Source organism: Anolis sagrei, chromosome 10 (genome assembly GCF_037176765.1).
Source record: "Anolis sagrei isolate rAnoSag1 chromosome 10, rAnoSag1.mat, whole genome shotgun sequence".
In the NCBI taxonomy this organism is placed as follows: Eukaryota; Metazoa; Chordata; class Lepidosauria; order Squamata; family Dactyloidae; genus Anolis; species Anolis sagrei.
The window spans coordinates 8,149,337-8,164,736 of record NC_090030.1 but is presented as its reverse complement, the minus strand read 5'-3'; positions in this window follow the sequence as shown (position 1 = coordinate 8,164,736).

The following is a 15,400-nucleotide window of genomic DNA, read 5'->3' as shown; positions in this document are numbered from 1 at the left end:
CCAAGAACATTTCTAAAATGTTCATGCAGTTTCCTTCAGGTGGTTGTGGTGATCTGGACTTTAACACAGTGGTTTAAAGCACCAGCTGTATAAATTCTTGCCTATCGAAAGGTTGACAATTCAAGCCTGGCTCAGGGTGAGCTCCCACCATCAGCCCAGCTTTTGCTCACCTGGCAGATCAAAAACAGCCATGTTGTTGCTTATTCGTTCAGTCGTTTCCAACTCTTCGTGACCTCATGTTGGTACATGCCAGAGCTCCCTGTTGGCCATCACCACCCTCAACTCCTTCAGAGTCAAGCCAGTCACTTCAACGATGCCATCCATGCATCTTGCCCTTGGTCGCCCCCTCTTCCTTTTTCCTTCCTTTCCCCCTAGCATCATTGTCTTCTCTAAGCTTTCCTGTCTCCTCATGATGTGGCCAAAGGACTTCATCTTTGCCTCTAATACCCTTCCCTCCAGTGAGCAGTCAGGCTTTATTTCCTGGAGTATGGACTGGTTGGATCTTCACATGGTCCAAGGCACTCTCAGAACTTACCTCCAACACCACAGTTCAAAAGCATCGCTCTTCCTTCGCTCAGCCTTCCCTATGGTCCATCTCTCACATCCGTAGGTGACGGTGGGGAACACCATTGCTTTGACTATGAGGATCTTGGTTGCCAATGTGATGCCTCTACTCTTCACTCTTTTATTGAGATTGGTCCTTGCTCTTCTCCCAAGAAGGAAACATCTTCTGATTTCCTGGCTGCAGTCTGTGTCTGCAATAATCTTTACATCTAGGAATACAAAGTCTGTCACTGCCTCCACGTTTTCTCCCTCTATTTGCCAGTTATCAATCAGTCTCGTTGCCATAATCTTTTTTAACTGCAACCCAGTTTTTGCACTTTCTTCTTTCACCTTGGTTTGAAGGCTCTTCAGCCCCTCCTTGCTTTTGGCCCCCTGAAAACACAGAAAACTGGGCGACTTGGAAGGCGCTGAACAGACTGCGCTCTGGCACTACGAGATGCAGAGCCAACCTCAAGAAATGGGGCTACAAAGTGGAATCCACGACATGCGAGTGTGGAGAAGAGCAAACTACAGGCCACCTGCTGCAATGCAACCTGAGCCCTGCCACATGCACAATGGAGGACCTCCTTGCAGCAACACCAGAGGCACTCCAAGTGGCCAGATACTGGTCAAAGGACATCTAATCAGCTACCAAGCTTGCAAACTCTGTTTTATCTGTTTGTTAAAAATTTGTTAAAAATGTAATTCAATTGTCTGGTTGATACTGACACAATAAAAAATAAAATAAAAATAGGTACCGTTTTAAGCGGGGAGGTAATAAAAAGTGCCTATAAAAACATGCCGGTGATTCATTCAGGTGGACGCCTACAGACAACAAAGCTCCTCAGCATGGAAGATAGAGCAACAACACCTCCCCATGTCCGGAGTCGAGCACAGCCTCCTAATGCCAGAAATGGAAAAAAGATGGGAAAGCCTATATCTCTGTATGTCCTTGTTATTATTATAATGGCATTGAATGTTGGCCATATATTTGTTCTGTAATCTACCCTGAGAGATAAAGTATATTCACGTATAAGGGGTATTTTAAGAGTGTGCAAACTATCTCTTAGGACTTGTTCAGCCCATCTGTTTGATGGTGTCTTCTCCAGGGCTCCCCAAAATAATGGTGGTCTCCATGGAGGATAATTCCTCTTGAAAATGAGAAATCATCCTTCACCATCATTTCTCTTTTGACAAATTTTAATGATATGTACAGCAGAGTGAGATTAACAGTTATTGTGGGTTTGGGGTTGCGGGGGGGGGGGGCATGTTGTATCGGATTATGCATCCCATTAGTCTTATTTATTTATTTATATGCCGCCCTGCTCACCCTGAAGGGGACTCAGAGTGGCTTACAAGATATACATACATACAATATATTATATTATTAGCATAGTACAATATCTGTATTAATTATTACTATATTGTACTATACCATTATATCGTAATATTATTGGTAATATTACATGTAATATAAATACATAATTATAATATATTAGTAGTAGTATTGTATTGCATTACATTATAATATAACTATTATATGTATATACAATACATTATATTATATTATATTATATTATATTATACTATAGGCAAATTGGGAAACATCCAATAGCATGCCAGCATCAGATATGAAACCATTTAAAATGTGACCAAATGCACTTTCACAAGGTTTTATGCTTACATTAGGGGAAAAAAATCTGTTCTAAACTCGATATATATCATCTCCCGTAGTAGGACTGGAGGGAAGGTTGCAAACCCTTGCTCCATCCATTATCCAAGAGACTGAAAATTACGGAGTGCTGTGGCTTTGTAACAGGTGGATTTGTATGTGTGTGTACATTATTAATATATATATTGTAAGCTGCCTTGAGGCCCGTTCAATCAGAAAGCCGCATATAAATCTTACAAACAAGCTGCTCTGTAGACTAAACAAGGGCAGGAGTCCAACTCATCTGTAATAATATAAGAGTTATGGCTGTCTGTCTGTCTGTGATAGTAATAACTCATTGGGACATTATGCTGAGATGCCTCAAAATCAGATAAGAATATTTTAGGATTATTGTCCATCTTGCACTGCCTAGTTTCTAATGGTGAGAGAGGTCATTACTCAAAATATGTTTGTTGTTGGCATGGAAGTGGCAGTACGTAGCTTCAAGTGGGAAAGCAGAAATTTCAAGGAGAGAACTTCCTCGAAGCACAAAACAGGAACATACCATAAATCATTAGGACATCATGGCCAGCATTTCACTATTTGACAGAGTGGTCTTGGTTGTCAACTAAGTTGCAGTTGCCTACATTCTAAACAAAGGAATTCTGAGAAGCAAAATAGGATTTCCCAAAACTCATTGAGCAACATTTTAAGGAGCTAGAAAACAGTGGTGAATTTTCAGAAGCATTGTAGCTAAAACTCCCAAAGCAGGAAAGAAACGAGGGGAAACATGAGAAGGCAATGGGTCTCTTTGCAAAGATACAAAAAAGGTATAGGGTAAGAAAACAGACAAGAGCTCTTGGAGGTAGTACTGATGAGTAGACTTGAGCCTGAAACAGTTTGAACAAAAATATTTGTTATATTCAGTGGGACATTTTGTATAATATCCAAAAACAGAACAGGGAAGAGGGAGCCACAAAGCCTGGCAAAATGGATTAAGGGAGCCAGATTTTATTGTTTCCTGGAGAGGAAAGAGTTAAGTCTGCATACCTGAGGCAGGGATCTACCACGTCTTTTCTCCTTCCACTGGGAGAAGCAGTGTCCCTCAACTTCCTTTTGGAAAGTTCCCTAGGCTCCTTCTCCAGAGAGGACCCTGCTGGTAACTCGCTTTTCCAGCAGCACTTGCATAGGGCAATCATTGAAAAGTCTCTGAGGTCCTCTCAGAGCATGATGGGAATTGAAGGTTTTTTCTCTCTGTTTCTCAGCCAATACAAAGCTTGGTTGTGTCCATGCTCTGATTGGCTGATGTGACGGCGCGAGTGGCGCCACCTGTGTGTAGAACTTTAAAGTGCAAAGGTTTAAACTGTATAACATGTCCATACTTGCTTACTTTGTAAATGTATAGTTGGATTGATTGGTTATTTATAGCTGTCAATCAATGTTGTTTGCACCAGTTATATTGCTTCCTCAGCTCAATTGCTTGGCTCCACCTCTTCCTGGAGGAGGGCAGAGCTTTTCCTTTTCCATTCTACCATCCAACTTTCTATCAGATAGATGTGAGAAAGTGACTTGGCTCTAAAGCCCTTAATTATGTTACCTCTCATCACGAATTCTAAGGGACTCATACTTCATGTCCAGATTGCCCTGGACAAAGTTGAGGAGCCCCAAGCGCCTTCAAACCGGTCCTTTGGCATCAAAAGGAAGACTCTGTGCCTTCAACATAGGCCATTGCACTGGGGGTTGTGTTTGTTCCGACCTTCACAGCCATTGAGAAAAGAGGAAACAGGAAAAGCTTCTCAGCTGTGAAATCTCCTTGGACGGAAGACAACAAGAGACTGTAATGTATATTTCCTTTACCCCCTTTGAAACTTCCAGCTTATTGCCTTAAAGGGATAACTCTTTGTGAACAATAAAACCTATTTTGAGTTATCTACAGTGTTTTGGTCCTTGGGAGTTCCAGTTCTTTAAAGGAAGGCAAGAAGCAACCCCTTGGGGGAAAGATGTCATGTCTATGTCTCTTTCACTAAGAGTTTTATAGCCCCCAGGCGCGACGGCATAGCTGAAAATGGACACAGCCAGCGACTACAATTCCCAGACACCCTCTCTTGCAGTTTTTATTATTATTGTTTTTAAAAAGTTATGGTTTAAATAATTCTTTAAAAAATCAGTAGATTGGTGAATTGTTTTGAAATTTGGCAGGCCTGCAGTTGTAGATGGAGTCTACAGCTGCGGTAGGTTTCATGCAGATAGGATTTAAATGACTGAAGACTGTGCCTTTAAAATTCCCCATTGTAGCCAATGGGCCGAATCTTTGCTGAATGAAAACAGTAACACTCCTCCCCTTTTGAGTAACTTCCCAGTGAACAGAATGAGGAGTCAGCCAAAAATGGATTTGCCTTCTGGCCAAATTGCACACCTTTACTGATAAGGAGTAGAGATATAGGGACCTGTTTTGGCAAATTAGGTGTGGACCTTGCCCGATTTGAGGGCTTTTCATACTGCTCTCCAATCACAGAAGATGAGAAAGTGTTAATTTGGAACCTAAGTATTTTTGGAGTGTAGATACAAGTAGGCATCACTGAAAAACCCAAATCTCACACAAACATTAGCCCTGGAACCTCTGGTATCCTTTCTTGCATGTTTCAAAAGAGTTGTTAGCTTGTTTGTTGTCATTCATAAATCACTTTTCTGCCCACAGGGCCCCAAAAGAAACAAACAATAAAACCACAATGTATATATAAAAAGAACAGAAGAAGCAGATTTTAAAAAGTAATTTAAAAGCCAAAGGCCTGACAATACAGTTTTATCTGCCCACTAGAAGCTCAGCCTGACTTCCCTTGGAGAGTTCTTTTCATACATTAAACGTGGGATTAGGAGGTTAATCTGGGAGTGAGTCATGGTTGGTGTGTGTGTGTCTTGTGTTTTGTTTTGTTGGTGTATTGGGGACAAAGGATTACATTAAATGATCCTGGAAAACGGAGAATGTAAACAAAGTTTCGGAATCAGCAAAAGCACTTCAAGCTAGGAAGGGAAAAGATGATTTCATTTCAAAATATTGCCTTTCTCGTTACGAGTCCAGCATTCTGCTGTGCTTGTTTCCATTGGCCCCCAAAAAGGGAGAGTTGGAGAAAGGGGTTGGCTAGTAATCAGCAGTGGCATAATGCAACCATATAGAGGGATTTGGGTTGATAAAAACCATAGAAGGGCAGATATATAGGGAGTTTTGAATGGCTATTCTATTTATCCTAAGCCCTATTTGAACTGCACTGAACCTGGAAAGGACCAAGAAGGGGAAGCAACAGAGTACAGAGGCATTCTCTCCTTCCCTTATAGCCCAAAAAAACCTACAACAACCTAGTGATTCCAGCCATGAAAGCCTTCGACAATAACATAGTACAGGATCCGCTGAGGCCAGGAGGAGCTCCCAGTGGCACAATGGGTTAAACCAGCATGGCTCAACCTAGGGGTTGGGACCTCTAAGGGGGGGGGGGAGGTCATGAGGGGGTGCCAGAGAGGTCACCAAAGAACATCACAAAACGCATTATTTTTGTTTGTCACAGGGGTTCTATGTGGAAAATTGGGCCCAATCCAATAATTGGTGAGATTCAGAATGCTCTTTGATTGTAGGTGAATTATAAATCCCAGCAACTACAACTCCCAAATTTCAAGATCTATTTTCCTCAAACTTCACTAGTGTTCACATTTGGACATATTGAGTATTCATGCCAAGTTTGGTCCAAATCCATTATTGTTTGGGTCCACAGTGCTCTCTGGATGTAGGTGAACTACAACTCCAGAACTCAAGGTCAATGCCCACTAAACCCTTACAGTATTTTCTGTTAGTTGTGGGAGTTCTGTGTGCCAAGTTTGATTCTATTCCATCATTAGTTCAGAATGCTCTTTGGTTGTAGGTGAAGTACAAATCCCAGCAACTACAACTCCCAAATGTCAAGATCTATTTTCCTCAAACTTCACTAGTTTTCACATCTGGACATATTGAGTATTCATGCCAAGTTTGGTCCAGATCTATCATTGTTTGGGTCCACAGTGGTCTCTGGATGTAGGTGAACTACAACTCCAAAACTAAGGTCAATGCCCACTAAACCCTTCCAGTATTTTCTGTTGGCCATGGGTGTTCTGTGTGCCAAGTTTGATTCTATTCCATCATTGCTGGAGTTCAGCATGCTCTTTAGTTGTAGGTGAACTATAAATCCCAGCAACTACAACTCCCAAATGACAAAATCAATCTCCCCCAAACCCCACCAGTATTCACATTTGGATGCAGTGGGTATTTATGCCAAATTTGGTCCAGTGAATGAAAATACATCCTGCATATCAGATATTTACATTACGATTCATAACAGTAGCAAAATTACAATTATGAAGTAATAATGAAAATAATTTTATGGTTGGGGGTCATGAGGAACTGTATTAAGGGATCACGGCATTAGGAAGGTTGAGAACCACTGAGTTAAACCCTTCGTGCCGACAGGACTGCTGATCGAGCAGGGTGAGCTCCCGTCTGTCCGCTCCAGCTTCTCATGCTGTACAACATCCTTATAGACAGGCAATTCGCTCACACCAGAAGAGACTTGTAATTGGGTTGTTGTAGGTTTTTTTGGGCTGTATGGCCATGTTCTAGAAGTATTCTCTCCTGAAGTTTCACCTGCATCTATGGCAGGCATCCTCACAGGTATGAGGTCCTCACAACCTCTGAGGATATTTGCCATAGATGCAGCCTGAAAAACCTACAACAACCCAGTGACTCTAGCCATGAAAGCCTTTGACAATACATTGACTTGCAGTTTCTCAAGTCACCCCCCCTCCCCCCACCCAAAAGAAAAGGCAGGACCAAGTCAACTCAACTATACTCTTACTGCACTGGAGGTAAGAGCCTGGGTCAAAGAAAATGATCCAAAGAGGCTGTAAAGAGAGCAGATGGATCTTATAAACCTTCCAGTTGCAGCCGCTCTCCCCAATCAATATGCTGTGCATCTGAAACAAACAGCACTGACCTCTTCTCCATGACAGATCCACAAAAAATAACCAAAGTTTATCTATATAAATAAAAATGTAATGTTAATTCGTGGGATTAACATAACTCAAAAACCATTGGACGAATGGGCACCAAATTTGGACACAATACACCTATTAGGCCAACGAGTGACCATCTATATAAATAAAAATGTAATGTTCGTTTGTGGGATTAACAGAACTCAAAAACCAGTGGGCAAATTGGCACCAAATTTGGACAGCATACACCTAACCACCCAATGTATCTCCTTCACTCAATTTTTTTTTTTGTCATTTGGGAGTTGTAATTGCTGGGATTTATAGTTCACCTACAATCAAAGAGCATTCTGCTTCTTGGCAGGGGGTTGGACTGGATGGCCCATGAGGTCTCTTCCAACTCTTTGATTCTATGATTCTATGATTCTGAACTCCACCAATGATGGAATTGAACCAAAGGTGACACACAGGACTCCCGTGACCAACAGAAAAGACTAGAAGGTTTTGGTGGGCATTGACCTTGAGTTTGGGAGTTGTAGTTCACCTACATCCAGAGAGCACTGTGGACTCTAACAATGATGGATCTGGACAAAACTTGGCACAAATATTCCATATGCTCAAATATCAACACAGATGGAGTTTGGGGAAATAGACCTTGACATTTGGTAGTTGTAGTTACTGGGATTTATAGTTCACCTACAATCAAAGAGCATTTGAACCCCACCAACAACAGAATTGGGGCAAATTTCCCACGCTGAACCCCATCACCAACAGAAAATACTTAAGGCCATCCAGTCCAACTCTCTTCACCAGGGCAAGAAAATCTAATCAAAGCCCTCCTGACAAAGAGCCATCCAGCCATAGATATAGATAGATATCATCCACACACACACAGATATAGTACCATAGATTTGAAAGGGACTCCTAAAGAAGGACAATGATATATTGCATATTCCAGAGTAGGCAAACCAGACAATCTCCACATTAACACTGACAAAGAGACAACAAGAAATACTGTTTATCCACAAGCATAAAGAAATTACATAGATTAGAAACCATTACTTTATTTTCCAGATCAACAGACTGGGCCACAGCAATGAGTGGCAGGGGACAGCTAGTCACCCATAAAACACTGAAAAACACAGCAGAAAATACTTAAAAATACATTACAATGCATGCTCAAATCCACATATATACACAAACACACATATATACACATATACACAAATATATATGCATATATACATACACACACAGAAAACATATATACACAGACTGGGCCACAGCAACGCATGGCAGTGGATAGCTATTTATAAATAAACTCATTTTAAAAAGATGGAAAGCAGTGGGTAAACTAAAAAAAAACCCACCCCCTTTGCCTAAAGCCACTGCACAATCCATCTTCCTACCTTCACAATATTTTAATAAGTCCTTTGCTCATAAAGCTGTCAATAACACCACTAAGATGAACATGGCACTGTAATGTGTCATCTAATCCAGGCGCCCTTAATGGTGCCAGAATAATCTTTCCAAATTAATAGCAAATAGGAGACATACCAAGGCACACCAACTTATTAAGTGAAGAGTGAGAGAGGGGTGATAGGCTGTCAGGTTGTCTTGGATTTATGGTGACCCTTTAAGAGACCATTATTAACAGCCTTGCTCAGTTCTTTCCAGCTCAGGGCTGGGCTTCTTTGATTGAGTCAACTCATTTGTAATGCAGCCTTACTCTTTTCCTACTGCTTTCCACTTTACTGAGAATTATTGTCACTTCCAATGAGTTGTGTCATCACATGATATGTCCGAAATGTAATCATCTCAATTTAGTCATTTCAGCTTCTTATAGTTCAGATTTTATTTGCTCTAAGATCCATTCATTTATCTTTTTTAACAGTCGATGGTATCCATAGAAGGCTTCCACAGCTCCACATTTTTCATGGAATATTCTCACCTTGTGAGCTTTCTTCACTTCCCTGCTTTCATAACCATAGTAAAGATAAAGGTAGTCCCCTGACATTAAGTCCAGTCATGTCTGACTCTGGGGTGTGGTGCTCATTTCCATTTCTAAGCCGAAGAGCCAGCGTTGTCCGTACACACCTCCAAGGTCATGTGGCCTGCATGACTGCATGGAGCACCGTTACCTTCCCGCCTATTGATCTACTCACATTTTACATTTTCAAACTGCTAGGTTGGCAGAAGCTAGGGCTGACAGCGGAAGCTCACGCCGCTCCCCGGAATCGAACCTGCAAACTTTCGATCAACAAGCTCAGCAGCTCAGTGCTTTAACCCTGGTTATGCGCCACCGGGGACTTCATAACCATACATAGAAATTAAAAAACATTATGGCGTGGATGATTCTGACTTTGATAATGGTGATATATCTTTCCAATTGAGGATATTATTGAGTTCCATCCCTTTTCAAATATTAATTAGAGCCTCCACTTTTAGAAATGTATGAGCCAAGCCAAGTATATGTGCTGTATTATATGTGTGTGTGATTTTTCAATGACGTTTTGAAAATTATGAATTTAATTTAAGACATTCAGTTTAAATATGAATTTAAGACATTCAATCTTAAGGAAACAAGAAGACGTAGGGGAAGCAGAACAATTACAACATAACATGAATTCCAAATAAACTTAAAGACCATCAAAAGCAAGAAGGAAGTCAACAAATATCTATTTTTTTACAGTTTTTAGAGTCAATTTTTTCATTTTTTTCTCTTTTTCATTGTTTCTCTTTCTTTCCTCTTTTTCTTTTCTCTTTTCTCTCTTTTTCTTCCTTTGTATACAAGCAAATGTTCTCCCAATTTCAATGTAAGGGAAATACTATCTTTAGATTTCTTTTTTCATTTTCTTTATTTCACATGATAACATTTCAATAAAAATTTCAATTGCAAAAAAAAAAGAGAAAATTATGAAAAATTCCACTTTTTTGTGTCAGGATCGACTTACGAAAACTGCAAGCTGCTTCTGGTGTGAGGGAATTGACCATCTGCAAGGATGTTGCCCAGGGGACATTGCCCAGATGTTTTGATGTTTTATCATCCTTGTTGGAGGCTTCTCTCATGTCCCCGCATGGGGAGCTGGAACTGACAGAGGGAGCTCATCCATGCTCTCCCTGTATTCAAACCTCTGTCTTGTTGGTCTTCAGTCCTGCTGGCACAAGGGTTTAGCCCACTGCACCACCAAGAACTCCCTTGTATAATAGGTAGACCTACTATATAAGGAAAGAGACACCATCTAAACTTTAGAATAATGTTTTCATTTTAACAGCTGTTTAAGAGCAAAACAGATTGCTTTGTAAAGTGGTAAACTCTCTGTTTTTGGAAGTCCCCACAAGAGCTCTCAACTAAACCAGGTCCCTAAGCCATTCCTCATAGAGCTTGGCTTCCAAACCATTGATTATTTCCATCACCCTTCTCTGGACGTGTTCAAGCTTGTCAACATCCTTCTTGAACTGCAGTGCCCAGAACTGGACACAGTATTATTCCAGGTGAGATTTGCTCAAAGAGAAGTGTAGGATACTTTTTTTTATAAAATAATTTTTATTAAGTTTTCCAGTATAAAAGATAGAACCACACATATACATACAAGTATTTCACATCGATTAAGGCTCCCCTGTGCAATATCCTACTCCCCCCCCCCCAGCCACTCCCACCCCCCCGCCCTCCCCCTCCCTGTAGAAGAACCAATTACACATACAGCACGTCCGGAACAACAAAAACAAAACAACAAAGACATCACATTCATCCTTGTCTAGCTTCCAGGGTCGCTCGGGCTGGCATTTGTTTGTTTCTTTGAGCTCCTAGTTAAGTATTACATCATTATTATATGCGTTGATACGGTCGGTTGTTATCTTTGTCTATTTCTTAACTATGTTATTGTCTCGCTCATGTTTCTTCTATTTTATTTTGTTTTTATTTTGTCATATTTTTGTCTAGATACGTAATAAATTTGCTCCAATCGGTGCTTTCGCGTGTTGATATATTCCTCTTTAGATGTTGTGTTAATTGATCCATGTTCATGATGTCCATGGCTTTGCTTAACCATGCACAAATGGATGCCGTTTCCTTGTTCTTCCAGACTCGGGCTACACTTATTCTTGCAGCAGTGCAGAGGTAGAATAGGATCTTTTCATCGTTCTTGCTCATGTTTGTTTCATTCATTCCCAGGAGGAAGCATTCTGGTCTGAATTCAAAGTCTAATTGTAATATCTCCTTTGTTTTTTGGTATACTTCTTTCCAGAATTGTTTCACATTCCTGCACTCCCACCACATGTGTTTGAATGTTCCCTTTTTTCCCTGGCACCTCCAGCAGTTACCCTCACTCTTTCCTTTACTATATTTTGCAATTTTGTCCGGGGTTTGGTACCACATGTAAAACATTTTTATCCAGTTCTCTTTGATTTCCGTGGCATATACGTATTTTAACTTTCTTCTCCACATTGTTTCCCACTCGTGCATTGTGATTGTTCTTCCAATTAGTCTGGCCCATTTCGTCATTACTTCCTTTACTTGTTCTTCCTCCGTGCTCCAGGCTAACAGCTGTTGGTATAGCCCTTTGATCGTTTTCTTTTCCGTCTTTAGGACCTTGTCCCACGTGTTTTCCTTTGTTTCAAAGCCTCTCCTCTTGTCTTCTTTGTAGTTTTCTTTAATTTGCCAATATTGGAACCAAGAGAATCTGGGTTCTAGTTGTTGTATTTCCTCTAATGTCTTGAGTTCCATCCCCAGGTTAGTCTTCTTTAGTATTTGCTTGTATGTTAACCAATTTCCCTTTGATGTTTCCCTTCTTTGGTCTGCTTCGTTCGGTGCTATCCACATTGGTGTTTTGGAGTACCATCTATTCTTGTATTTCTTCCATACCTTAAGTAAGGATGCTCTCAGTGGATGGTTGTTGAAGTTTCTTTCCGTTGATACTTTATCCTTCCAGAGATAGCTGTGCCATCCTCTGCTTAGGCCTTCCCCTTCCAGGGTCAGTAGTTTGTCGTTTCTGAGTGTCGCCCATTCTCTGGTCCACGATAGGGCCGCCGCGTCGTAATATAGCTGGAGGTCGGGCAGTCCTAGTCCCCCTCTTCTGGGGTCATCACTCATGTTTTTGAATCTTATTCTTGGTCTTTTATTCTGCCATACGAATCTGTTAAGGTCTTTTTGCCAGATTGATATTATATTTCTTCCTCTAATAACCGGGATCATGCGGAAGAGATATAACACCTCCGCAAGGACATTCATTTTTGCTACCGCGATCTTGCCTAATAGGGATAAGTCTAATTTCTGCCATTGCTTCATTTTCTCTTTCAGTTGTTTCCATCTAGGGTCATAATTATTTTTTATTAGCTGGGCATTGCTGGTGGTTAATTGTATTCCTAGATATTTGACCTTGGGTGCAATTTCCACCCCCGTTATCTTTGTCAGATCTTCCTTCCCCTCTTTCGTCATATTTTTCACCAAGAATTTGGTCTTATCTTTGTTTATTTTTAGACCTGCAACTTCACCAAAGTTTTGAAATTCTGCCCACCATTTCTCCCATTGTCTCCGGGGATCTTCCATAATACACGCCACGTCGTCCGCGAAGGCCACCACTTTGTAGGTGTGAGATTTCAGTTTTAGGCCTGTGATTTCTTTATTTCTTCTGATGCTATTCAGCATTGTTTCTAAGGTCATAATATAGATTAGCGGAGATATCGGGCATCCCTGTCTGGTGCCTCTGTTTATTTTGATTGTTTCTGAGAGTTGGCCGTTGACAATTATTTTAGCGAATTGTTGGGAATATATTGCCCTAATCGCATTTGTGAATTTTAGGCCCATGTCCATTTCCTTTAGCAGTTCTATTATGTATCCCCAATTAACCCTGTCGAATGCTTTCTCCGAGTCCAAGAACAGAATTCCTACTTCTTTTTGAATGTGTTTATTATAATATTCTATTGTACTGAGTATCGTTCTGGTGTTGTTATTGATTTGACGACCTGGTAGAAAACCAGTTTGGTCTTCATTTATTCTTGTAGTCAATATCTTTTTAAGTCTTGCTGCCAGGACTGCCGAGAAGATCTTATAGTCGACGTTGAGCAGGGATATTGGTCGAAAGTTCCTTACTTTTGTATTGTCGTGGCCCTCTTTGGGTATTAAGGTTATATATGCTGCTCTCCATGTCTCCGGTATTATTCTATCTTCTAGGGCCTTATTTATTACCTTCGTGAGGTGCGGTGTTATCGTCTCACTAAAGGTTTTATAGTATTTTTCTGTTAGCCCGTCAGGGCCCGGAGATTTGTTCGTTGGTAGACTTGCTATTGTTGTTCTTACTTCATCTTCTGTTACTTTGGTGTTCAGTGCTTCCCGTTCTTCATCGGATATTTTCTGTATTTTCTGCTTCCCTAGATATTTACATACTTTCTCTTTAGGTATGTTATCATCTGTATATAATTTCTTGTAAAATATACGAAATTGTTCTTCTATTTCCGTCTGTTTTGTGTAGGACTTCTCTCCTTCCTCTATTTTGGTTATCAGTTGTTCGTTTTTCTTCTTTCTAATTTTCCAGGCCAGGTATCTACCTATTTTGTTGGCGTTTTCGAACTGATTCTGTTTTATGTATTTTAGTTTTTTGCTTATCTCTTCTAGTTGCAATGTGTCGATCTTTTTTCTGAGGATTTCTAGATGTAGACTTATTTTCTTGTTTTCCGGTTGTTTTTTTAATTCTCCCTCTGCTTTTTTGATTTCCTCTTCTATTCTTCTTGTTTCTTCAGTTCTTTTCCTATTTCTTCTTGCTTTTTGCTGAATGAAGTGACCTCTGATGTATGCCTTTGAGGTATCCCAGATGATGTCTATTCTCGAGTCCTTTTCTGTATTAAGTTTGAAAAACTCTTCCAGAATTTTCTTGTTGATTTCTTGGTCTTTTTTCTCCTTTATCAGATTCTCGTCGAGTCTCCACTTAAACGCCCCTTTTTTGTGTTTCACTTCTTCCAGAGTCAGTTCCAGGGGGGAGTGATCAGAGTTCGTTCTTGATAGTATTCTCACTTTCGTTGTTTTTGCAAGGATAGCTTCTGAGCCCCACACCATGTCTATACGCGACCACGTGTTGTGTCGATCGGAATAAAAGGTGTAGTCTCGCACACCTTTATGGTGAAATCTCCAGATGTCCTGTAACCCAAAGTTTTCCATCGTTGTTTTAAATTCTTTTGGGAGTTCCCCCGCGTGGTCGTTCTTTATATTTCCTTTCCTTAACGATTTGTCCATCTTATTCTCTATGACCCCGTTGAAGTCCCCCATAACAATTAGATCATCGTATTCTTGTTCTAGGATCTTTTTGGTCAGTGACTCTAGGAAATTATGTTTTGCTCCATTAGGGGCGTAGATGTTACACACTAGTACATTCCTCCCTGCGAATTCTATTATGACGCCCAGCATTCTTCCTTCCTGGTCTTTAAAGGCCTGTTTGGAAGGAATGTTCTCCTTTACGTACATCACTACTCCCCTTTTTTTTTCTCCTCCCGACGCATAATAGGTTTTACCTAATCTCTTCTGGTTAAGGTGGGCCACCTGTCTGTGGCATATGTGGGTCTCTTGCAACAATATTAAGTCAAACTTTCCCTTCTTAAGTTGGTGCCATATTTTATTTCTTTTATTAGGGTTATTCAGTCCATTTACATTGTTTGAATATATTTTAATTCTTTGAGCCATTATTAACATTTTTTACAGTATCAATTATGCCAGTCGCCGCCGCCGAGTCCGCAAATGTCTTAATATCCTTGGGTGATACTTCCCGTGCTCTTTTCCTCATTCTGCCCTGATCTTCCTCCTCTTCTTCTTCCTCATCTTCGTCTTTTCTTCGTCCTTCACCCTCTTTCTTCAGGTATTTATCATAAAACATTCTTGCCTTGGTTTCCGATGTCAGCCAGTGTTGGTTGTCTTCCCACGTGACCATGATTCCTTCTCTCCTATCCCATTTGAATCTTACATTTTTCTTTCTCAGCTCATCGGTAAGGAAGAAGTATTTACGCCTCCTCTCTAGTGCAGCCTTTGGATGTTCTTTTAAGATTGCTATTTTGCTGCCCTTATAGAATGTAGCTCTTCTGGCGTTTTCTTTTAGCACCCCATCTCTTGTGCTTTTCTTTCCAAAGCACACTATAACGTCTCTCGGGACGTTATGTCTCTTTGCGTAGTTCGATTGGATTCTGAAGACCCGATCAATATTCCTATCGCTA